Below are 25,513 nucleotides of genomic sequence, written 5' to 3' on the forward strand. Positions count from 1 at the left end.
TTTTAATGCAATCCGAAATTGCGTTCTCAAATCCAACCATGTTGATGGATTAAGATTAAGCAATATCATCTCATTCAAGATCCTTGAGAATATTATCTTTAGTATCTATTTTATTCGCATTTATAACTGGGCTTGCCCCAAGGTTTTGATTAATGGCTCATTTCTTTATTTAATTACCTATTCTCTTTGTTTTTTAATGTTTACTGACTTTTTGATGGTGATGGATTTGTTTCGTTATGTCTTGCGGTTTGTTAACTGTTGATTTTGTAAGCTGATATATTATACCGTTATAAAAACTATATACCACTGGCAATAAATCTTTTTTTTACTCTTTCCTCACGGTACCGATTGCGGTCTGCAATCTGCATATGCTTGACTTGAAATGACACTCCTAATACATATTTTTTTATAAATAAATGTTACTTGTAATATAATTTCAATCTAAAAAATGTACATGAATATCAAATCAATAATTTTATATTCGTGAAAATTATATTTTTTTCTTAACATACCAAATGATATCAGACAGGCCTCCAATCTAAACACATTTACATATTTATTTGCTCCCTTAAATATCTCTCGCGAATCTTGTTTTACCAAACAAAAACCAAGTATATTATACTCGGCCATTTTGACGTTGTATGCATCTCACTGAAAGTAGTCGCGTTTGACGTTCGAGCTTCGAGCTTCGAGTAGTTCACTTCATCGCATATTCATGAACAAATCACGCTCTAGCTTCCACTGTAGGACGGATACAGTGAGACCTTATGGAGACTGTCGCTAGATGGCGCCATCTGCCGGGGCTTCCCTATCTCCACTTACGGGGAATTGTTTGGATACGGTGAAACTGGGATTTTTATAGCCACACCTCTAAGTTCATGTACTGTCCAAAATGCAAGTATTTTTAGAAGAGTTTATTTTTACTTTTATTTCAATGATCTAACCTTGGGGGTAGCATTGAGTCAAAAATATGTAATTAAACCAAATAATGAATTTTAAGTTATAATCAAGTGTTACGAATACCTATTTCCTAGTTCAGTAAAAAATAAAGATGTTTGAATTGCGAAATTGAGTTTGTTTTTCACTGAAATGGTTTTCTATGCTTGGATAGACTAGAAATATATTAGAAACACTTGATTATTTTAAGTGATAATATACGTTTTCTGTATTGAAATTTTTAAAGCCACGTTAAACCTGTTTCGTCCAAGTAATAAGTGGCAAAGGAAATCAATGTTTTAATCAAAGTATCCGTTACTATGCTTCCATATTCACACAGTCGCGCAAGCCAAAACTTATCTAAATCTTCAGATAAAAATTCTAGTTGAAGAGTTTTGTCAGCAGATATTTCATTTAATTGGTTGTGAGGTGTGAGTCTTTCTCATCCTTTTCACTTTATTTTTCGGCTTTTAAAGAGTCGAGACTCTAAGAAGGCTGAGAAACGACGATCTAAGCAATTGTTTCAAAATTATGCTAATTTTATCACCCGTTTTATCCGCATTCGTATATCTTTTCACACATTCAGCTGCGGACTTGTCGTTTATCTTGTTCATATCTTACACACATCAGTCATTCATTCGTCTTTAAATCTCCTCTATTGTAGTTCACCAAGTTATCCACGCTGTTACCTTGTTTGAGGAGCGTTTCACAAAGAGGAATATTATGTAGGTGATTACGAAATGGCGAATTCAGTTTTTCGAAAATCAATTGTTTACTTGCAACATGTGTAATAGAAAATGATATATTTTCACAAAGTAAAACACATACATACGTACATTTATACAAAAGTGAAATAACTAGGTAAATATCACAATATAAAAGAGCCATTATTATTTTAATGTATCTGAGTAGGTCCATAGTTATATAAAAAATAAACTTTATTTCTGATTCCATTTAATTTTTTTTTTAATTATATTATATTTTAATTTTTTTATAATTATTTTTAAGTGAAAGTGTTAAGTAGGTAGATATGTACTTTGTAAGATAAGGCAAATAATATTTATTTTTTAATTAAAAGCAATCATTTTATTGTAGAGTAAAGTGTATTGGTATTTCGTTTGTTCTTGTATATATATAACTTCGGAATTTACGATTCATTTTTAACTAAAGATGGTCTTTCACAAAATTAATTATATTTTCTTAATAGTTAATCAAATTTGCATTCAAAGATTATCAGAAAATATTGACCCCGAGTAGTTAGTTATTCACTTAAAACTGTATCACGAAATAAAAAGAGTTTTTGTAGAAATGTTGCTATTAAAACGCTCCTCATTTGAACTTGTTGATCGCATTTGCATTATTCTGTTTTCTTGTCTAAAGGACCAACTTGCCAATAGTTCTACCGGTGGGGAGGAATATACTACTCCTGGACATAATTAATTTCTTCGAATATGGACATGTTTTGGGTCAGTGAAAATAAATTTAAAGGGAAACTACTGATTATTGAAAGGGTCTCGCCTCATTGACCCGATTTCTGGCATTGCCTGCCATTTTTCTCCTTTTAAATTTAGTAAATCTTGTGCCGTTGCATCTTAAATGCCTATTTTTTATATTCATTAAACTTATTTGTTTGTACAGTAGACGGAATTTAAAATTAAAAGTTTTAATTATGGCCATATTCTGCCCATTCATAGTAAATCAGAATGCCGCGCCGGGCCATTTTGAACCACCGGTTTCAATTAATTTGATACTTCGGAGTAATTACTACATGCAGCTATCCATCATTATATGTTGTGTCTGTCTTCGCTCTTCTATCAATACCAAGACCTCCCGATAATTCTGACTTTCATAATTACGATCCTTATTTATGATGCAGAAACATGAAAGAGGAAGGACAAATAATCTATAAAAGCTCAATTGTTAAGGTACTTGTTTGAATAGCTCATGGAGCAATCAGATGAATGAGTATTGACAGAAGACAGGTTGCTTCAAACTAAGGATTTTAAACATCGTGTATTAGTTGTATTTCCGAGGCTCCTTCTTTTCTGGTGGCTTGGAATTGTATGCACCTGATGACTGTTGATTTGTTTACCTAGGCCGACCGGGTTGGAGACTATCCCCTTCCAGAAAAGTATCTTAGCTTCTACGACTCGTTCTTTTTGATCTGGGTTCACTCCTTTCTTTCCTCAAAATACCCTCCACACATCATCCCCAAAGATAACATAATATGAACAAATCCATTGTATTGGAGGACACTATCGAGTTTTCTCCGATTCTAATTTGAGTTTCAGCTTTTGCTGAACATTTGTGTCGAAACGCTATCATCACTAAAATATTGGCCATAAACGCCTTTTATGTTCCTATCATTAGGTACCTACTGGTATTTACCTATTCCTTCCATCCAACCCACTATTCTATCAAATCCACCAGATTATGTATTTGGTACCTCTATTATGTAAAACTAATTCTCAGTTACGACAATATTATTTCGAGCAGAATCTCGACGTGACATCATCCTTGAATAAACCAACTATTACAACGGTATGACATTCTTTTGAATTTACGACTATAGCCTTTTTGCCTACGTAAGGCTTAAGCGGCTCTTATTCCTGCCATTGCGGGGCTTACTGGTTTTCATTTACTTTCTGCTATTGTTTGCAGTATTCCTCTTTGTTCGGGCACAAATATAAAGTTTCAAAATTCAGAATCCGATCGTATTATTTTTTCTACCGGCCGTTATTCTTTTTCCATTCGAAAGTTGACGGTTTCATATATCCATAAGGATATGATAGATAAAATAAATCGCCTGTGAAAAATATTATCTTTATAAAATGACTTGCGATATTTCATTGCTTAACATTCCATGATTTCGATTACGAAGGTTGCGGATAAGATTAACTACCACCGCCGTAAAATAAATGAACATAGCACTTTTTTCATTATAGGCATTTAAGTCAGTTTTGCTGTCGATTTTTTTCTTTTATGCATCCAATATAAATGGTGTTAAAACTGTCTTGATGAGTTTTTAAAATATATAAACTTATGTTGTACGTTGCCCACAAAAGCCACAGTGTCTAGAGAAGACCTTTATTTTCAACTGGTTTTCAGGTACATACATATTGCACCTAATGCCTTTCCTGCTCTCCTGGGTTATGACGTTCTTCGTTTGTCTTTTAAATGTCTCCGTAATGTTTATATGTTATTAAACATGAAAATGATAGAATTACAATAATTAATTATGGTTTCTTTTTTGTTTCAGATCTGTCGCGTGCAATCTAGCATAGAAGCCAATGTCATGTAAGTACCTATCTCAGATTATGTTTTAAACTTTATTTGCATTACATCTCCATTTTGGAAGGCTTTGTGTAGTTTTTCTGTTAAGAAAATTGTGCATTCAATATATTTTCAAACTGGCCATTTTCCGCAGATCGTTGTTGCAAACTGAATATTTATGAAATATTATATTATTTTGTTGGTTCGTTTTCCTTAGGATAAAGGCACAGCTTTTCATATTGAAAAGTGATAAAAAAAACGGTGACCAGATAAATTATCAAAATGATAATTCATCACATCTTTAAAAAGTTATTTAAAGTCATGGAAAGTGATGAAATTTTTTTTATTAACTAGGTTAAGTAGGTTAGGTTAGGTTAGGTTGAAAAAAATTTCATCGTTTCTAATGGCTTTATATCACTTTTTAACTGTGTGTTGAATTGTCGATGTGTTGATTTATCATGGAACCATAAAAACATGTCAAAAACCACAGACATAGGAATTAATAGACGAGAAGATAATGGCGAGGGGTAAAATCAACTGTTGAAGAACGAAGGGAGTAAGGCTGACTGTGATTCGTCAATAAATCAATCTGACAGTAAATAGGCATCTCGCATTATAATATCACCATTTACTTCTTAAAAGTAAAATCTGCTATTGAATGAATAGACATTTTTACATGGGAGCGCAAATTACTCGCCACGTTATGAACAAATTTGCGAAGTCCAAATTCGGCAAAAAAATTCGGTTCCCTTTTCAGAGTCGAATATTTCGTTTAAGTATTTAGTTAAGACACTTATAAATGTTCATAATTTACTTCCCAGCAACCAACCAGCTTTGTGTTTCGCGTCCAGACGTTTCTCGATGTGATAGTATATGTTTCTAAAACTGATCTATATTATACGATGTGAATATGCTTAAAATAAAGTAAAATAATGCTTATATATGGAATGTAATACGACAATTGGGTTTATTCTCTTTTTCAAATCTATTTTTACAAGTTTTCATAGTACAAGTCAACATTTTGCCGTGTTATTTCGTAAAATGAACCGATGATGCCTCGACCATAGTTCGCACAAGAATGATGACGTCACGTTTTCAAATTTCACTTGAGGCCATACGCAAGCACAGCCGGCTCCAATGGTACCGGTATGGGGAGTGGGGATAATATGCTTTTAATCACTTAGGGCAGGTCTACTAATATTCATATGTCTATGTCAAAAACCCATTTTTTTCAACACATAATCTCTTTAATTGTATCCATTTAATGCTTGCGATAACGTCCCTATTTTAATAAACCCATTTGATAAAATGTTCCATGTCTTCTTCAAAGCCTATATGATAAACCCAGAATAGTAGAACAGTCGCTTTCTTCTCTCTCTTAAGGTAGGTTGGCCGGCATAACTCAATAGATGCCACCTGTGTGAGTGTCGGACTCTGTACACAGATCTCACACTCGTTGAGTTGAACACTTGAATACCAAATGGGGACTGGACCTGAAGATTATGCGGCCTGAGAGGCAGCGATGTGATGAACGCAATCCCCTTCTTGTTCAGTGATATTTATGTACGTACATGTTATATATTCAATGAATGTTTGTAATCATTGAAGATAATTTTGACAACTCTCAAATGAAAAATGTCAAACAGAAAAAGATTCGGTCTAGAACTTGACCCTTAACCTCAGCCTTGCCGGGGCTTTGTTCAAAAGATTTTCTGTTTGATATTTTTCGGTTGAGAAAATATAATATTAATATTATCTTCAAAAATCAAATATTACATTACAAGTTTTTACTAAACAAGTTATTATAAAAATATGGAATATTTTTTTATATCTATTTGTAAATTTAGTAAAATGTTTACGAGTAGATTTTTTTAGCGTACTAGGATGCATATATATCAACATATATTTACATACTCAAAAACATATTTAAAAATTGAATTATTTCCTTAGAGTTTCGAAATTATAATATGTATTTAGTTTATGTGATGACCATCCCCACTCCAATGTAAACATATCCCTTCAAAAAACAATATTATGTAAACAAAAATCCCATACATCATAATAACGATTTGACAATAAATTATAATTCATATAAGTCAAGTCCTCCATCACAACACAAGCAACATTTTCGGCTTTCTATGGTGGTAGTAGGAGATTTTCAAACATTGTTGGGTTATTCATAACCTGGGAATGTTTGTCTTTCTTTTTAAAAAAAAAAAAAAAAAAATATTACTTGTAAGGTTTTTCCCTGAACAATATTGAAGTCAGCTACAAACCCAAGGTAATCAGCCTACTGGAAATACCAAAATAATTAGAAATTCGACAGTCTAAAACGACTTAGTAACAAATGTCATTAATATAATTGATCATAAACCCTTGTAGACCACCCCTCTCCCTCCCCCATTTGTTATGTATATAAACCGTAGACTAAGAATATTTTGTACCAGTCTGAAGATGGCTGTAACGCGCTGAAACCGGTTACGGTCAATAAAATTAAAGTGGAAAAAAGTTTTATATTTGTTTTATTATAACATATAATAAAAAAAATATTAGAAAATATTTTGAGACATGAAAAAAGTGTTTTGATGGGTATTCATCGAATTTGTCGTGTAGTCTAGCAATTGACGAGTTTGCTTTATAATTTGTTCGTGAATGGTGACATGAAAAATTCCTTATTCCTTGTGTGTAGAGTAGGTACTCTTATGTTAACTAAACTCATGAGTTCATAACAGTCGTGCTCCGAATTTACATTTTTGATAAAGACGCTGAGGTCACTTGGCCTTCTTCGATCCTCGAGTGTTTTTAAGTTTAAATCATATTTTTTATAATCTGAAAACATTGTAACATTGTTGTTTCACTTACATTGTTACATTGTCACTAACATTGCAAATCAGTTTTTAACAAATCCATTTTATGTTTGTAGGCCAAGATTTGAGGTGGCAGCAATAAAGGGCATTCACTTCAAGCCAAAATATTCCATAAAATCGTTGACAATGGAAAACAAAACCAACTACAAAACTTTCATCCATATGGATTGTAGTGTCTCTATTTTTTTTCATTTTTTAGTTTATTGGGGAGACAAACTGTTTTACAATTTTATATAAATAATTACATGTTGCATTAACCATTGAAGTTTCCACATAAAAAAATCATGTTATTTACAGAAAAAAAAAAAAAAAATAAAGACCTTTATGAAAATAACCCTTATGAAGATAGCTTACACACATTAAGACGATGCCATACGTAGTAATGCAAAATCATGTGTTTTTGGCTTGAAAATTTGGTCCTAGAAATGTTTCAGATGCTTTAATTAAATACTGCGAGTAGAATACATCTTGACCTTTGAAATAATCGAGTATTTTTTTTTATAAGTCTTTTTATAAGCCCAGAAAAAATAATGTAAAGGCCTATGAAAACTGCTTTAAAGTTCAAAATCTCCTACTTGCGAACCCATTTTCGGTTATGATTTTATTGTGTAATGTGGCAAATTAAGTTATTTATAAAATGATCGGAAAAAAATTAAATATTTATGCCTGAATATCCACAAAATAAAATAAAAGGCACTTTTTGGCCATGTTTTTTTCTTGCATAAATCAAAACAGGCGGATGGTGTTAAGCGGGAATTTAAACCTTATCGCCATCTACGTAAGTGTTGTTATTGATATCAGCTCAATTTAATATATTACACGACGTAATGCATCGCCTTAGTGAAAAAACTATTATGAAAATAACTGAGATATATTATGCACAACAGGGGGAGACGGTACTTAATTAACAATTTAATTTAATTTTCTCCAATATGCATTTAGTAAACTAAACTAAAGACAAACGGAAAATATCGACGTCTGAAAATATATCATTGTATTCTGTGCATGTCCTTCCGAAAAATGAATGTTGTGTGTAGTTAGTTTTTGAGTGTGGGTGGTTAGTCTCCGAAAAATCTGACAGTCATTATAACAATCATTGATCGTGAGAAATGATTTTGTTGATAATTTTCATTGCAAGTCCTCCTCTAGTTATTATTAATTATGTAAACTGCATATTTATAGTGTAGTGGTACGCAACTACTTCATTCGAACGAAATTCTAGAAGTCTCGATTGTTCCAAACAAACTTCTTGGATGTTCTTTTATTTATTTGTTTGGAAAATTCTACATAGCAACCAAATTGTTCCAGAAGCTTCTTCACCTTTTAAAATCGACAGCATGAAGAAGTCAGTCAGTCATCAATCTGCCATCAGTTAACAAGGTGCTCAACGAGTGATAATCCGCGCACCTCACTTACGCGAAGGAAATTCTTCCCGGCTCTCATCATGGACTCCATAGGGATATCATCATAGCGTTTTGGCCCAGATCGCCGTTCCTGGCCAACGCTACGTGGATTACAGCGCCCTGGTTCCAGCGTCTCTGACCAGCGCTTCATCCACTCACCATGACCACCACGAGGACACGCAGCATCCTCACTGGTCTACTCAGTTCCCGTTCAACCGCCTAAAAGGTCCACCGTACCTTCGGCCTTCCCGTCAGCACTGGAGTACTGATTGCCAAGATCGCCAGTGCCTGACATACAACGAGTCCGGTCACCAGCGCCCGGCGTCGACTCACAGACCCGCGCTTGACCAGCCATCACAGCCAGCATCCGGAGAATACTACATCTGTCCAACGTCATCTCATCACAGCTACCTGACTCATCAAATAAACACTCTGACCTTCACGACACGTCTTTCATTCCGTGCCTCCTCACCAGATCCCCAAAATAGTTTTAAAAAATATATACACTCGGTCTCCGTTGAAGAAGTGCCAAATATAACATATCTCCCATAGATCTTTCTTCGCTGGCGGCCAGCTAAAAGACCTATTTGAAAGCAGTCCATGTGAGATTTCTTGCTTACATAAATCCGTTTGTTTGCTCAAATCATTTTGTTTTATTCGATAAGCCTTTACTTTGTCGGGCTCTTTTATTTTTACGAGGGCTTTAAAATAAAATGTAAGGCACCAGTAGAAATGAGAATTTATAAATAAAATATAAAGCTGGGACACATTCAGATAATAAAAATAGGTGGGTCCTTTATTCAGTGGCGTAGCGACACACACACGGTCTGGGGTCAATCATCATTTTTTATGTAAATAATAAATACCTCACGAGGGTCACAAATAACCGTAGCCAATGGGATTATGATATTCCCATTCGGGGTATGTTTTGAGGCTATACGAAGTGGGAGGTGAAAACAATTGGATAGAGGAAGCTAGACAGTACCTGGCTAGTTAGATGGTTAACTTAACATTGCTAAATCCATTTCAAGGAGCGTAGTTACAAATGGTGTAGCTCTGCAGACGAAATAATGTTTCTAATGTTAAGGTACCGAGTGAGAATTGGATTGTTCCGCGAGAGACTGCTCAGTCTGTCGCTACGCCACTGCCTCCGTTAGATATGATTTCATAAATGTTTGAATTTAGAATTTTGAAAAGTTAGTGTTCCTTTTTTAAAAACTAAACAGTTTAAAATTTAATCGATCGTTTTCTATATTTTTATTTTGATGATCCGATAAGCTGCACATAATAACACAAACAAAATTGTAGTTTTACTACTGTAGGTATACAGTAGTTAAATTTAGTTTCACTACTTAAAAGGATTAATACATCTTACAAGTTTTTAAAACCTACAGAATATACTTGTCTCTGAAAATTCTGCTAAGAATTAATTTATTTTATTTAAAATTTTGTTCATTAAAGGGTGGTTTATTATTAATTAGTAAACAACGTTTTTATGTATTAAATAAATAGGTTACTGCACATTAACCAATCATGCAAACATAATACTTGACATAAAAAAATCCAAAAAAAATTCTTACAACGGTAAAAAAGACAAGAAAAGTGTTTACATCCCTTTATTTTTATTCACACAATCTAAATGTTTTGTGAACAATGTTCACTTCTTTAGGAGCAAATGCAAACTAAAGATACACATTTATATAGATCTTCTTTGTGCTCATTCTCAGTATATTTGGGTAGTTTATAAAACAATAACATGAACGCAGATGTAATTAATAAACAATAGCAAAAATTATAAACCATCTTTTAAATATTTTCCCACTCAACCGGATTTCCCTTCTAACAACATTGTACTTCCTAATTGTAATAAACTCCCCCCTCCCCCTCTCTCTTTTTCTACCATCCCTGTCCAAAGGTAACCTATGTTTAATCTTTTCATTTACTCCTGAAGAAGTGAACATTGTTCACGAACACTAGATTGTGTACATAAAAATCAATTGATGCAAACTAAGTTTTTGTCTTTTTAATCAAATAATTATACAGCTAGTAGACGGAAAATAAACCCATGAACAAAATAGATAATAAACGTACCTACGTACGCTGCGCCAGTTACCATTTCGATAACATGTTTTAAGTTGGCTTAAAATCTAATGTAAACTCGAAGCATTGAATTTTTCTACGTCTTTTTTATGATCCATTAGATAATCTTTTTCCATTGTAAGTTTTCAAATAACCGTTCTACTTAAATCTAGCGGATATCGATTGTAGCCTTTTGAGTTTTCTTTATCCATTTTTACCAGCGTGCATTTATCCTTATGCACTCGTGTGTCGGGAACAATAGTTTATATCTGTAGCACTTAAAATACACTTAGCGATACGGCCTGGTGGATGGCACGGAGAGGGGGAAGGGGAGAATAATCTCTAAGTCCACAGAGCAAGCACTGGAGGATTTAGTATTAAGCGTACCTATTAAATATGTGTTGCGGGGTAAGTAAAGGGTGAAAAATTATTTCTAAACCAGTTTTAACTATTATATATTATTATTAACTATTCCATACAATAGTGTTTCAAAGTGGGTACATAAAGATTAAAATACAGTAGCTGTATGGTTAGATACTTCTCTAATATTTAAAACAGAATAACGTTTTTATTCCATTGTCGTGCGGGGTGTCCAACACGGTTATAGGCACTAAGTACATTAATACTATAGCAGTAATACCCTTTAAATATCTGTTATCTTGGCCACCCAATACATCCTTGAGAAAGGAATCAGGTCACAAAATTCTAAATCTTAGTAAAAATTCAGTTCAATAATTCAAGGTTATCCCAAATATGCTGACGACGAAAAACGACTTAACCCACATTTATCCCTCAATTATTAATTAATCTTCCATTTTACGGCAAGGAAAAGGGTACTAAACCATCAACTACCTCAAATGTACTTGTATCACTGCCATTTTCGACCCCTAGCGGCAGAAAATGGCAGTGATACAAGTATTAATTAATCTTCCATTTTACGGCAAGGAAAAGGGTACTAAACCATCAACTACCTCAAATGTACTTGTATCACTGCCATTTTCGACCCCTAGCGGCAGAAAATGACCTACTAACGTAATGCAATTATAAAAAAACACCAATCCTGATACCGCAATAAACATAAATAACTACATGAAATTATTTAAAAATGTATCAAAACAAATAAACCTTAACAATTACCTCTGAAATCAGTAACATATTTTGTAATGAAACAATGCAGTGTTATATGCATCATGCACAAAGCCAACCGCTTTTGACAAATTTACCTTCGTGAGAAGGTGGTATGTATTTGTTAATTAGTTATTTAAATATTTTTGCTGTTAATTTTACTACTCTTAATTTGCGAGAAATTTAATATTTCCTATTTTTTAAGCCGGACGCCAGAAGGCTCACGAAGAAGTTTTTTTTTTAAATTATGTTGCGTATTATGTAGACACCACTATCGAGATTACACAAAAGAAGAAGGGTTGGTACCTCTGAATAGATTTTGTAAGCATATTTACTGTATAATGTTGGATAGGCTGCTACGGTTCAGTACGCTTGGATGAAATATATCTAATTAAGTTGCGCTTTATGAATGGATGAATTGTTTTATTTTATTATATGTATATGTCTCTACAATAAATGTAATCTACCTCTTAAAATCAGTGGTGGCTCGTGGCTTTTGAGTGTGAGTACTAAGTTTGGCAGTGCACTGCACCGATTTCCTGAAAATCTTCACCCAAAAAACTGATTTAAAAAAAAAAAACAAAAAAATATTTTCAACTACAACAACATCAATAATGCCATTTAAAAAAAAACATATCAGCACTCTAGTACACCCAAAACAAACAATTAAAATTGTAATCGAATTGTACTTAAGTTGAGTACAATTCTCCCGTCTCGAACCCACATTACAATATTTATGTACAAGCTATAAAAAATATACAAAATAAATTCTTACGTTTTAAGTATTAAATGGGTATTCCTGTAATTTTGTTGAACTACAACTCTCTTTTAAACGAAATGAATATGCTTAAATTGTCTGACAGAAGGATTTTCACTACCAACTTATTATTTCTATATAAAAAATCTAAATGATGCATTTGATAGTTCAGAATTGCTTGCATTGATAAGCTTTCGGATTCTACTAGATAATACTAGATGTCGAGATTTATTTCAGTGCAGAAATTCTGGTACTAACTACCATATGTATTCCTCCTAGGCAAGAATACGTATGGAGAGAAACAATTATACCGAGTCAGTGGACATCTTTATTTTATCACTGAACAATTACAAAATATTGTTAATGAGGCAATGTAATTGTCACTATTCATATGTAAAAAGCCCCTAAAAGGAGCGTTAATAAATAATTTAAAATTCATAAGCTGCCACTGCTTAAAATCCAGCAATTGAAGCGACAATCTTACGAAACTAATGTGCCCTTCAGAAACTAATATTAGTATAATAGGTTTTTTTTACTAATCTTCATGTTTCTTATATGATTCAAACTTTGATGTGTATAATGTACATTTCTCAATTTAATTACGAAATTTCTGCATTGTAGCCTTTTTGTTTGCTTGTCTTATTTAAAAAATATATTTTCCTTGGTTTTTAGGAATCCAAGCTAGAAATCAATAATTATAAATTCAGTGGATAAAACTATTAAAAAAACTACCAAGTTCTGCCGACGGAGCATAATCCCTATCATTCGGTACATCTACAGAGAAAGTTGCATCTACGAATATACCCTTGGAAAATACTGCACCCACATTTAACGTAAGTCCAGCCACGGCTCCGTAAAGCCATCCCCACTGCTTGCTTTACGGCGTTTATTTTCCTTACTATCAGCTTTAAATGATTTTGAAATAAGTCCTCAGTTTTCAGGCGTTCTATTACTTCTACGATTTTGCAATTGCTGGTGAGGAAAACTAAATATGTTGAAATTTATCGTGGGTTAGAGTCTTGCCATGGTCAGGATCCTTATTGTTACTATTTTATTTTTAAAAGCTCTTATGATGCTTTTGAAAACACTACTTATGCGATAAAATTGTTTCAACAGAATCGTTTTCATCATCATGCGGTCTTCTATGGACCGTGATCTTTATTACTCACGCAAGCATGTTTAAATTTCACTGGAATTCCAAATTGTAAATTAATTATTTATGTGGCAGTTCAGGCACCTGTTTATTCATTTTGATAAATATCTACACATTAATGTATTATATGTGTGTATTATAAACTTAAAAATTTAAAAAAAAATAGGTATATTTTTAGATATGACACTGTTTTTTTTTAGCAATATTGTACAAGGCGTTCGGGGGTAAATTGCACTAACTTGGAGGTTATTCATTCTACGTGCTAGTACAAGTCTTAGTAAATCATTTTTTTTTCGAAATTCTTACGTTTAAAGGTAGTTTCCAGGTAAAAAGTTGGATTTTTTTTGTATGGAAAAACAAATTTTTCTACGGAACTTCTCTATTGTTCATGAGGACAATACGCAATCTCCAGAAGAAAAGTGCTTTGTCAATTCGGTTTTTTTGTATATATAGTTCGTATTTTCTATGATGCACATTTTAAAAGTAAGCTAATCAGAAACACCATTGCAACATCTATTTTTAGAATTGCTTGTTACTTCAGTAGCTCTAAAATCCAAACTGAAATAACTTTTTTGTGCGAATTTATACGTTCCTCAAATTTTTAAGTGTATTCTCGTACGTTTTATAGCACGCCCATCTTGTCCATAGATGCACTCCACATTGCCTGGATTTGCAAATATCGAAATACCTACTCCGAGACTTCGAGATGCATTTCACAGCCATACAATTTGCAATAAATAATGGACCGGCGACCGTTTCAGGCATTTCAGCCATTTCAACCGTTTCAGCGCGGGGAAGTCAGTTTGTATGAATGTCGATGGAATAGAGATGGCGGAGGTATGATACCGTGGAGGTCTCTAGTTAATCTAAAATTATATTTAAAAAATAACCACAGCAGCCTAAGAACTGTAAAATTCATGTCGAATTATTGCAATTAATTCTGACGGAATGAAGCATTTCCAGAGTCCCGAGAAAGCGATTCTTATCAATAGCCTGCTGCAGGCTCTACTTCAGATATGGTTATTAATACAGTTAATTTTCCTGTTCATATATGCTTATATTTTATTTACGCTAGTAGTTCTGTAAACAATAGACCTCACGTATTATTTCAATTTGGCAGCTCGTAACGCTCATGCAAATTCTGTCAGCGTAAATAGGTATTAATCATCACAGCTACCATCTTGACAGGACTGAACACGGAACACACAAACAATTACAGATAGACGAAACGCAAAGGGCTCGAGAAGCAGGACTTCGCTACGCTCAGTCAATTACATAACACAAGAAAAATTTACAGCTACAAACTTGAGATTTTTGCATATACTATTGATTTGATTTGATCACCCAAATTCCTTGCCATAATATAAGCGAATTGGTTGATAGCTATACAAATAATTATTATTATATCATAAAAAATTATGAATTAATTTATGTGCTTACTGTTTTACGGCAGCGCTTCCAAGGCAAATTTGTTTTTTTTTGTTTAATTTATCATCGCTTTACTTACTGGGCTTTTACATAAAGATCATAAAATAAATTTAAAACAACAGTATAAAATAAATAAATAAAATATTACAAAAAAAATATAGCTAAAAATACAGTTATTATCACACTAATTAAATTAAATGATTTAATTGAAATGTATGTATGTGTAATAAAATTTAAACATATATATATATATTTTTAGATTGTGAATACTTATTTAAGCATATTATGCCTAAATTATGATTACCTACTCCTTATTTACAAGAACTAAAAATGCTGAACTAATTTTGATTTGTTTTTGACAAGATTTAGAACGAAAATATCAGCGACATCCATAAACTCACTGCCCAGCCCATGTATCCTCTCTATAATGGAATAGAATACGAAGTTATAGTTGTGAAATAAAATATTGCATCTAGTATGTTTGGGAGGTACGTGCAGTCACAACACACTTGTAATGTCAGGGCAGTCGAACATAGAATTAATAATTTTATACAATAAAATGAGATCAATTATTTTTAGCCTTTCTGATAATTTAGATAAATTGAGTTTGTTTCGTAATTCAGAACAATTTTTTTCTGAAGTCTTCCAATATTATTCTCGATCCTTTGTAAGGACATCGCTCGCTGCTCGCCGCAAGTTGTGGGTTATTGGCGACTCCATTCGGGTTATTGGCGACTTCATGCCGGTTATTGGCGGGTGGTTACTGGTTATTGGTTATTGCCAGCTGGTTATTGGAGACCCCAGACCTCGGGAGGGCCGCATCTGCTTTACTGCACTTTTGTCTCAAACTCCCTTCGCTAAACTGACCGCGCAAAACTAAATTGAACTGAATTGGATATTTGCTTTTCAGTATATTTTAACTGACTGTTTAAAATAACATCCACCACTTATTCTATTAACGTACTGATATTGGCTTTCTGATATGCTCTATTCATGGATTTTCAAGCAATCCATTAATTAATTTGACCATATAATGTTCTTTCTTATTAAATCATTAGCATGTTGTAAACAAACATGCTTATTTTTGGAAGTCGTTTTACAATATTTTAAGTTATAAAATTTTATTAAAAAAGCAGTAGCTAAAAACCTACTTAACGACTTGAGAGGGGACCTAGACTCATTCCAGACATTAACATTAAAATCACCGCTAACTCAAAAAACCAAAACATGTAATTAATTACCTACAAAGTAGATATGTTAATCATAACCAATTGTAATTTCGTTGAATTTTTTGTGTTCTGTCAATTCCCACCCGTATAAGCTCGTATCTTCTTTACCAAAAAAGAAACTCTAGAAATATGATGCAATAGAATGCGACTGTGGTCAGTGAAACTCTTGAATGTAGTGTATATTCTACGGATTCAAGCATGTTTGGTTTCGAGTTATATTCGAATTCATTAAAAAAACAAATTTATATGCAAGAATATAACTACCGCGACACTCAATAAATGTATTGGTGTTTTTCGATCTAGCCGAATTATTTTTCTTGAATATTGCAGATGTCGGAATATCCTACAAAATAATCACTAATTTGCGTAAAAACATTCAACGGTTTCTTGTAGACGCCCGTTTTTATTTAACGATCCTCCTACACGATTGTCTTGTTCCACTTTAAACATATCACATTGAGTAGCAGCCTCATTAAAAATAAAATATGATTATTTTTTCTCGCTAAGATTTGTTCCGTGTAGAATCAAAAGCACGAGTCCACTGATACAATTTTAATTAGAACATCGTAATGTATATTTTACAGAATCACGGGCTCGGACTTATTCTGTTAGAATTATATGAAAATGTAAAAAGTAATTTTTAATATTTTCACAATCTTATTAAAAAAACATTATTTCGGAATTCCTTATTTTTAAAATGCTTCAGTAAATTTGTCGTCGTCATTAAAAATATTGTACATTCTTAACGAAATTATGTAAATATATATTTTTTTTCTTTCGGAAGCGTATATTGACTAACAAAAATGTATACTTTTTTGGATTACATACATAATTTAAAGAAAATATATAAATTTGTGTACTACTTAATCAAAATGATCTTCATGTTTCGAAACTAATGATCTCTTCGTCAGGAAAAACATATAATGGATATTATTAATAATAGATAAATAAGGACATATAGACAATAAATTACAATGACTGGCGATTGATTAGTTAATGTTTTTAAAATAAAATTCTTATGAAATAATTAATTAACATTTTTGAATAATAAAATTTAGTATTTGTAGGATGGGTGGTGATGGCTTCGAGGGTAAGTGGGGGGGTGGTAAAAGGCTTCAAGGGGGCGGTGGTGGCATCGAGGGAAATGGGAGGGGTGGTAAAAGGCTTTAAGGGGGCGATGAAGGGCTAAAATGGCGGTCAGAGGAATAAAACAAACACAATTTTCTTAATAAATTACAATTGTCGTATTTGCACCATTGCAAGAATCTTGCATTTGAACCGCAGTGATTAATAAAAGTATTTTTGTTATTTTAATAGTATTGTTTCTAAAAAAATCTGGATCACAAATAATCTCAGAATAATGAAAGTGGATTTATAAGTGGAAAATGTGGCTTGTGCAATGATGGACGACTAAATTAGTAGATGATCGAATCCGCAACGCCCGAATAGGAACCAATAACCACGCTACCAACCGGTTGATCATGATATTTATAAATTATCGCATTTTATAAGTTGAAGAAAATTTATCCTGTTTCCTTAATTTTAGAAATTTAGGTAAAAACTTTTCCCAACATTAAAATACAAATAACAGACAAATATCGTTGATTTTCATTTGTTGCTTCGTGGGTTGATAAGTTATTTTACTTTTCCTCCTCTGTCTCGAGTAAATATTTGTAAAATTTTCGCTGCAGTGCGATGTCTGGCGTCTACCCCGGTACGTAAGCTCTAAGGGAGCTTCAATACTCAACGGATGCGAAAGCTCCCTGATTCGATTTCCTGTTTCCTTATTACTACTCTTTGTGATTATTTTTTTAAGGGTTATTCAAGTTTGAAACTTACCTTCTTTTACATACTTCTCAATTGAATTTGACACAAATAAAAAACCTTTCAAGCTGAGAAAACTCCGACATATAACATAATCAATAGATCAGTGTATTCCCTCTAGTTGTTTTATTTTCTTTTTAGCTTAAAACACTTGTGTGGATGTATAAATGTGGAAATGTGGATGCCTATTTTAGGAACAATCGAGCACTCAGTCGTGCGAGCAAAACGGTTTTATTGTTTCTGTCTTAAAATATATTTGTATATCGTAGTTTTTCCTTTACCGTTCATTGGTTGATTTTCAGATATACGTTCGTAAATAAAAATAAACAAAGCTTGCCGAAGATTATCTTCTTTAATCATTGAAGACAATATTTTTCGACTCTCAGACGAGTATTTGAAACCGAAAAAGAATCCGCCGCATCTAGGAAATGAACACAGGACCTCAGCCTTGCCAGGACTTTGCTCTATCACTGAGCTGATTCGTCCCTATAACCTTCGGTCATATTTAACTCTAACATACTTCGACTATGAACTACCAACATTATCTTAATTATTTTAACGCATATTTTTATTGGCTGATATCATTATGTATGTATGTTTCTACTGTTTTCGGATATGTATTTTTATGAAATAGATTTTATTTGCTGCGGGTACCTAGTGATTAAAATGAACCATAGAAGTATTGAAAAAAATAATTTTCGGTTTTCTCTCCACTGGTGAAATATTTGTATAGTCTGCTCTGATGATGGTAGTTTTATAGTAGATACCTTTTATTACGAGTTAACATTTTAGATTTCAGATTATTAACTCATGTATGTGATGTGTGTTCTTATAATACGTGAAGTGACAGGCGTCCAATGTAAATTAACATCTATAAAGCCTGTGAAAGGCCACGCTATATTCTCGTGGCTAGGCCTATTTCAGCATATCGCTCACCATACATTCCCATTGAGATTTTATAGTGGGGGATATGCTGAAATAGACCAAGCCATGATGATTATAGCGTCATCTGTCAGCCCCATAATAGAAACAATAATAATATTTTATTATTCCCCACAGTTAAATGAGTAACAAACATATTGATATATAATTATTTTTAGTACAAAAACAAATTCGTGAAAATAAGCCATAGGCTTGTTTCAAAAATTACAATAATAATTAACTAATTAATTATTTATTTTCTCACTGTATTATTTTATAATTTATGTGTAATTTTTTAAAATTATTATTATAATAAGTATTAAAATAAGTATTGTACTAGCGTAAAAAATAATTGGATATTCTGAATTCCTGGCAAATCAGTTCTAACTTAAATAACATTTTTTGTTGAAATAATATATTTTATCGGTAGGTACTTTATCGCTTATCTGAATTCTTCACACAATCAGTTCCAATTTTGAAAATTACACTTTAATTCAAAGCAAATACGAATTAATTGAACCATAGTTACGCGTGTCGCACAGCCAACTGAAATGAGTATTTTTGATAAAATTTTTTAAACAAGTGTACAATTATTTTTGAAAATAATATTTCAACAAAGATTTTTACAATAATTGTCTTCGAAGAACCATAAAAGATGAAATGCTGCACTTTGAATTAGTAAGAGATTTGATGCAAAATATTTCTTCTTTAGCTGACGTTATTTTTTTTGTTTGTTACTAACTTTTGTTTTTATGTCAATGCTCTAGCGAGATTGTTTGATTACAACCGAGTTACTTTTGTCTGTTTTTACGTCTGTAGAGACATAAAGTTTTAAATTTATTTCTTCCTGTAATTACTAGAATATCCCTCAGCTTATGTACCAACTGTGTATATTTTTTATGATTCTCGAAAAGGGACTCGCCGGCTAATAAACGTCATCATTAAAAAACGTGATTTACTATCCTTTGCTTTTTATTTGTTTTCCCTAGCTAGAATAACATTTCCAAAGAATAAACAAACCCGTAAAATTTTAAGCCGAAATTATCCTTAGAAACTTGTTAACAAACATATTATTTCAATATTGGTAAAGTAAAAAAAATGGAGTGCCTATTATATTATATGTATAATTTGTTTACATAAAATTATCGGTGTAGTCGTAAATTAGTTTAAAAAAATAAGAGTTGGTACTCTGAGATAAGAACATTTGGTTATCTGTGTTTTTATTGAGTTAGCATTGAGGAAGATGCATTTGCTTCAAAAACTAATTTATCTAAACAAAGAAAGTCGTGCGTACAGTATTTCTTTTCTGTGTCTCTTTTTATTATCATTTTATCATTCGTGGGCATTTGAAGTAATCCGTTCACCGCAGCTGAGAGCGCACAATGTTTTTTTTAATTTCCATAGACAATGTGATTTCTCTTTTATCCAACCATTTCCTTGACTCATTAACGCTCTCTGCTATTTACAGCTTATCCCCGCAGATTGTTTTAAGGTTTTGAATAAAGGCGCCCTTACTGAGGTATAAACAATAAAGTGGAAAATAAAGGTCCCCACATTTGAATGTGCACTCGATTTTCTGGTAAATTAAACCCCGAGTACAGTACCTACTTCAAAGCCACGAGGACCGAGTGGAGGTGAAGTGAACTTGCGGTATATGTCAGTCAGACTTTAGTTACTACCTCTCCGTGGTGGAATTATTATTTTGTAACGGAATAGACCATTCTATTTTGCTAGGATCTTGTCAGGACCAAAAGCTACATACATTTAATTCGAATCTTCGTTATCTTGTACTACTATCTAAACAGTGGATTTAGCGTCAAAAAAAGTATGTATCTAATTTTCTTTTTTTTTTTAATAAATTAAAAACAAAATTTCCACTGAAATCATAAAAAGATTTATAAGTAGGTACTTAAATACTCATCTACTTAATTAAACACAATATATTTAAAAAAAATGGAATTATACAATTTTTCAAAAGAAACGTTACTATCTCAATGATATTTATTTTTTTAACTTTTTCAGGCAGGTAGGTACCATAACATTGAAAAAATATGAATGAGAAAGTTTAAATAAACCCGAAGATTTCTCGTTAGAAAAAATAATCTTTCCTTATTCATTTCAAACGGCCACCACCCTGAACCGGAAACGAAACGCACAAACAAACATAAACATATACAGACAGATCATGCCCAACGGTCGAGAAAAGCAGAACTTTTAATTTACTATTCTTAGCAACTCCATGAAGAACTTCAACATAGTCAACAGCATGGAACTCACCACTCTTAGGTCACCAGATTATCTATATATTTTTCAGCGTGTCATTTTGAGGATGCGCTTTTTGTACCACATTTCAAAAGCTTCAAATCTTGCCGAGCCAATGTTTGCTTTCAGTCTTACAACGTTTTTCAATTTGGGTATGTCATAGTCACTGGGCCAATCGACAGTCGATTGGCTATCGGGTATAATTTGCGTCTTATTACCCCGTAAAAAAATTTTCATCTATTCATTGTCTTTCAAAATATATATCTTCTCTAAATTCCTCTGAATTTATCAGGAATTCTCTTCTTAATCTGATTGAAACACTCCCGTGAAATGCCCGCCTTGTTGTGGCTAATTCCTTCCATTAACGCTTTTCCATCATTCCTTTCTTTGCGCAAACAATTAAACCTTTGTTGTCGTATTGATTAAACCATCCGATAATGAAACCACATCGAAAGATATTTCCCCCCACCAACTTAATAATATTGTATCGTTTGAGTAGATTCTTTCACTGCTAAGTGTTCAATATTGGTTCTACTGGAAAGGAATATATAGAAATAATAGTGCTTTTCAAACGTTATTTTTTTCTAAGCGCCCAAATTTTTCTTCTCAATGTTATTCTTAGATAATTTATTTGAAAAGATTTACAAAACACGCTTTCTCATCCCGCCTCAAAAGGACGCCCAATCGGATGATGGCATTATTAGAGTCTTGAAATTTTACAAAAAGTGCTTTTATGGTAAATTTTTAGCCTTGATATTTATTTATTTCAATCAATATTTAAATATGACTAGCTGTACTTCGCCACGCTTTGTGGCTCAGTCTGTCTGTGGAGATAGAAAAACAATAGCGCGTTTTGCTTTTACGTCTAACAGAAGGCGCTGTTTTTTTTTAAATCTTGTTTTAACCTATCTTATTATAAAAAAACACTCGTATTATATTATAAAAAGATGAAGATAAGATAAGAAGATGGCCCTAACAGCCTGAAACCGGTCACGGTCAAATAAAAACAAGTGGAAAAAAGTTTAAAATTGTTTTCTTTATATATATTTATAATGGAATTCCACCACGAAATAACAGTTTCAAATATTAAAATATTATATTATAAACGTTTCTATATTATAAAAACACACTCGTATTCGCATGCAACGTGTCAAAATTTCAAAACAATCGGCGAAGAACTTTCGGAGATTTATAATTTTGAACATTTTTGTTTATATAGATAGAAAATTTTCGTATCACATTTACACATTACACATTTGTTTAAATCTCTTGCGTTGAAAATGTTCCATTTTAGCAATGCATAAATCTTTCAACTTTGTCCAAGTATTAAAAAATATATGTTGTTTGACAATTCTCCGTATTGAGAGAATTATTATTTTCCCCGTAGGTGAACGGTGTATATTTTGTATGCCTAATTAATCGAATGCTAATCATCCCCTCTCTCCCCACTTACCCCTATTTGCTTCAATGTTGATAATATTCAAATCGAGGGACGCTTGGTAAAGCTCAGTTTCAGTGTGTTACAATTCCTTCATTGCGAACTGAAAACGTTGTATTATTCTATGATATATCCATTATTTTAGTTAAACCCGCATTTTTAAATCGATGGCAGTAAGCCATCTTTAAAATACAATATGTATTCTGGGTCTTACTAATAAACGTGTTTTAAAATTTACACAACTGATAAACAACCATTAATGTAGGATAAATGGTTGTTTATCGATGTAAAATAAAGCACATTTTTTTAAAAAGTGGGTATGTATTCATTGTTCCTAGTGAAATCGAACGAAATGGCAAGTAATCTAAATAAAGCGTGTTCAGTGTAAATTTTGAGTTTATTCACCCATTGGCATTATTCTCTACTATCTTTCTTTAGGAGAGTTTAAATCATATTTTTCTTGAAGACATATTGTCACTTAAAAACTTTAAGGTTGACTGACATTTTAATTGTTCTTCCCTTTCATCCTTCGTCATTTCCTCTTAGTCAACCGTTCGTCATTTCCCGCTGTGGCCCTTATCTTCCGCAGAACACTCCCCGTTCCTCTTTATTTTATGACACAAACTATACATGATGGTTTATGACGTAGCAAATTTTTGACGTGAAACACGATGAAAAATTGTGGAGCAAATTAAGCAGGAGTTGATTCACCTAACATATAAAATATTTAATCTTTTGTAGACTATAAAACGATATACTTCGATTCAGTAAACACTTTGAACAATCGTTTAACAGCGCTACAGTGTTCATATAAAAATGGAGACATCTTTATAGCTAACTTTGCTTTTATGTAATGTAATATATAAATACCATTTTAGTATTAGTTTATTTATTTATAAAAGCGATTGATGTCATTTAATGATCTTAAATAATTGAGTGTCAAGTACCTAAATAGTCGAATACCTTTCAAATTCCACAAATCAGATATTGTCTCTCGCGCCAATAAAATGCTTGATTTGCTCAGATATCCGTAATGCGAGATAATTCATTAATGAAATCGCAATACGTAGAATTTGTGAAGCACTTGTTCGCAGTTTCCTGGAATACAGCTCCATTATTTGGGCTCCTTCTGAACAAAACCATATTCTATAAATATAAATGGTACAAATAGGTTTATGGGGCTATCAATTACGCTATACTCGTCATGGTTTGGCCAATTTCATCATATCGCTCGCCATTTAATCGCAATGGGAATGTATGGCGAGCGATATGTTGAAATAGGCCAAACCACGAGAGTATAGCGCGCTTATAGCGTGGTCTGTCACAAGCTTCATGCGTTACCTGTAAGTACATATATGAGCGAATATGCATACTATCCATTCTATCATTCTTGTATCAAACCTTGTTCTTAACAGAAATGCTTGATTTCAACACCTTAGAATCCCGCCGAAAAATATTTTTCGGTACCTAAACATTTTTTTAAGTAAAATATTGAAGACAATATTAGTGATTTCTAAACGAAAATCTGAAACAGAAAAATCAGAAAAGGAAACGGTCACATCTGGGACTCGAACCCAGGACCCTTGTCTTTCCGTGACAGTGCTCTACCAAGTCCCAGATGTGACCGTTTCCTTTTCTGATTTTTCTGTTTCAGATTTTCGTTTAGAAATCACTAATATTGTCTTCAATATTTCAATATTACAATTTGAGGTTTTACTCAATAAAGTTATTCTGGATTGAGTCAAAATTCTGATAAAGTTACCTCTTACGAATTGCTTATATTTCTTATTGTGAGCTAGATGAAGGATGACAAATTTTAGTAAATTTATTATCTCGATATCGAGTTTATTATGGAATATTTAGGTGGGCACAGGTTGCACTTAACTAATAAATTACAATTCCTTGGTCTAATGTCGATTCGCAGGATATCATTTTTATAACACTCCAGAATAAATTATACTCGGAAAATTAAATGCCTAGTTGGCCACCGTTTACCCGAGGATCGGTCAAATTACTTTCAAATAGTGATATTTTCCCTTTCCCGCTCGGCTTGTCGTATTTCACCTCCGGCGAATTTGTCTTCTGTTGCGGAGGGAAAAACCAGTTTCCGCAAACTATTTCCCGCGTAAGTGGAAAACGCAGTCAGCTACCAAGATGGCGTCTGGTCCCGGTGAAAAGATTAACACATCACCAACGGGGCAGTTCATATTCGGTATCATTTCGGACAAAAATCCGTATGTACTTAATGTTCTATAATATTTTACATCACTATTCTAGGTAAGATAAGTACCTACTTACTAAATAAATACATTTCTAACTCAGACTTCATAAAAATAAAGCTTGTTGACCAAAATTTTAATAATTGAACTCGTCTAATGTTTTCTTCTTTGTGTATAGTTAAGCATTGGTGCACTTTACTTGTGATTAATGACATGTTTAGGATTTCCTGTCGCGTTACTAGAATCTATTTAAATAACTCATAATTTCTTATCTCAATAAATTTACTTCCCGACCTCGTTCAAGATATTAAAAAAAATAATGATATAAATAATATGGCGTCCTGTCTTATTTGTTGACACTTAAGTGAACATTTTAAAACTCCCTAATTCACGATTAAAATTATGTTTGCAGCAGTAAATAGTTGTGCCTTCAGACGCCTACTAATAATAGATCTAAAATAATACAATTTTTTGACAATGATAAAGCCTATCGTTTGAATAATTTTTCTTATTTAGCACACAGATTTTCTGCTTTCTATAAATTCACAAATATAGTAGTACTGTTGCTTTCTGTTAAATTTATTCTGTTTTTAGTTTTA

The 25,513-nt window shown here is 32.6% G+C and overlaps 1 protein-coding gene across 6 annotated transcripts in view; it reads left to right on the plus strand.

Moving 5' to 3' along the window:
• The window catches only part of LOC149415420 (uncharacterized protein CG43867), a 766,937-nt gene that overhangs the window by 148,254 nt on the left and 593,170 nt on the right, over window positions 1-25,513 (plus strand). For 5 of the 6 annotated variants that reach the window (XM_089642596.1, XM_089642600.1, XM_089642599.1 and 2 more), the window contains exon 2: window positions 4,196-4,233. The exons of the other annotated variant lie outside the window; for it this stretch is intronic. The gene's annotated coding sequence lies outside the window, so the exon portion shown is untranslated. The remainder of the gene's footprint in view (window positions 1-4,195; window positions 4,234-25,513) is intronic. 6 annotated transcript variants of the gene reach the window in all.

The sequence above is a fragment of the Hesperophylax consimilis genome, chromosome 18, assembly GCF_061612785.1.
Source record: "Hesperophylax consimilis isolate HC1 chromosome 18, BYU_Hcon_1.0, whole genome shotgun sequence".
Lineage (NCBI taxonomy): Eukaryota > Metazoa > Arthropoda > Insecta > Trichoptera > Limnephilidae > Hesperophylax > Hesperophylax consimilis.